Below are 2,069 nucleotides of genomic sequence, written 5' to 3' on the forward strand. Positions count from 1 at the left end.
TGATTCTTAAGTTTATATGGAAGGGCATAAGACCCAGAGGAGCCAACACAGTACTGAAGGAGAACAAAATTGAAGGACTGACCCTCCCCAGCTTCAAAACTTACTATAATACTACAGTCATCAAGACAGTGCGGTATTGGTAAAAGAACTGCAAATTGATCAATGGAACAAAACAGAGATCCCGGAAACATATCCCCATAAATACTATCAACTGATCTGTGACAAAGAAGCCAAGGGAATACAATGGAACAAAGACAGTCTTTTCAACCAATGATGCTGGGACAACCGGCCATTCAACGATATGCAAAAAAAAAAAGAAAAGAAGAATCTTTACACAAACTCCTTCACAAAAATTAACTCAAAGTAGATCACAGACCTAATTGTAAAATGCAAAATGATAAAACTCTTAGAAAATATGTAGGAGAAAACCTAGATAATTGTGAATATGGTCATGCCTTTTTAGATACAGGACCAAAAACAAAATCCTTGAAAGAAATAATTGATAAGCTGAATTTCATGAAAAGTAAAAACTTCTGCTCTGTGAAAGATAATGTTAAAAGCATGAGCCACAGACTAGGAGAAAGTATTTGTAAAAGACACATCTGCTGCTGCTGCTGCTAAGTCGCCTCAGTCGTGTCCGGCTCTGTGCGATCCCATAGATGGCAGCCCACCAGGCTCCCCCATCCCTGGGATTCTCCAGGCAAGAACACTGGAGTGGGTTGCCATTTCCTTCTCCAATGCATGAAAGTGAAAAGTGAAAGTGAAGTCACTCAGTCGTGTCCGACTCTTAGCGACCCCATGGACTGCAGTCCACCAGGCTTCTCCGTCCATGGGATTTTCCAGGCAAGAGTACTGGAGTGGGGTGCCATTGCCTTCCATCTAGTAATAGACTATTATACAAAATATATGAAGAACACTTACAACTCAACAATAAGAAAACAAGCCCAATTTTAAGAGAGAGGTCATCAAAGAAAATGCTGTGCTGTGCTTACTTGCTCAGTTGTGTCCGACTCTTTGTGACCCTATGGACTGTAGCTTCCCAGTCCATGGAGATTCTCCAGGCAAGAATACTGGAGTGGGTTGCCATGCCCTCCTCAAAGGGATCTTCCCAACCAAGGAATCAAACCCAGGTCTCCCACATTATAGGCAGATTCTTTACCGTCTGAGCCACCAGGGAAGCCCATAAATACTGAAGTGGGTAGTCCTTCTCCACAGGATCCTTCTCCAAAGGATCTTCCCGACCCAGGAATCAAACTGGGGTCTCCTGTGTTGCAGGCAGATTCTTTACCAGCTGAACTGCCAGGGAAGCCCATATACATATGGCAAATAAGTATTGGAGTGGCCAAAAAGTTCATCCGGGTTTTTGTAACAACTTATGGAAAAGTTCAAATGAACTTTTTGGCCCACCCAATATGTGAATCGATGCTGCACATCATATGTCATCAGGGAAATGCAAATTAAAATAATGACATGCCACACTGCACACCTATTAGAATGGGTGTGCTATCAAGAATGCTGACAATACTAAATGCTAGTGAGGATGTGGAGCAACAGGAATTCTCATTCATTGCTGGTGGGAATACAAAATGGTACAGTCACTTTGGAAGATAGTTGGATAGTTTCTTATAAAAACAAAACATACTGTTACTGAATGGTCCAGCGATCACACTCCTTGGTATTTAACCAAAGGAGCTGACAACTTATGTTCACACAAAAACCTGCACATGGATGGATACTCATAGCAGCTTTATTCATAACTGCAAAAAAATCTGGAGGCAACTGAGATGTCTTCAGTAGGTGAGTGGATACATACACTGTGGTACATCCAGACAATGGAATATTACTCAGTGCTAAAAGGAAATGAGCTATCAAGCCATGCAAAGACATGAATGAAACTTAAATGCGTATTACTAAGTGAAAGAAATCAATCTGAAAAGGCTACACACTATGATTACAACTCTATGATATTCTACAAAAGGTAAAACTACGGAGACTAGTAAAAGATTACTAGTTGCCGGAGTAGGCAAGGGTGAGGAGGAAGAGGAGATGGAATAGACAGAGCATGGAGG

General features: G+C 41.5%; 1 non-coding gene across 1 annotated transcript; it reads right to left on the reverse strand.

Moving 5' to 3' along the window:
- Positions 1-1,341: 1,341 nt before the first annotated feature.
- On the reverse strand, positions 1,342-1,401 carry MIR2285AP (microRNA mir-2285ap). Its single transcript, NR_162257.1, has one exon. It is a non-coding gene; the product is annotated as a microRNA mir-2285ap (primary transcript).
- Between the last annotated feature and the right edge of the window lie 668 nt (positions 1,402-2,069).

The sequence above is a fragment of the Bos taurus genome, chromosome 3 (assembly GCF_002263795.3).
Source record: "Bos taurus isolate L1 Dominette 01449 registration number 42190680 breed Hereford chromosome 3, ARS-UCD2.0, whole genome shotgun sequence".
Taxonomy (NCBI): domain Eukaryota; kingdom Metazoa; phylum Chordata; class Mammalia; order Artiodactyla; family Bovidae; genus Bos; species Bos taurus.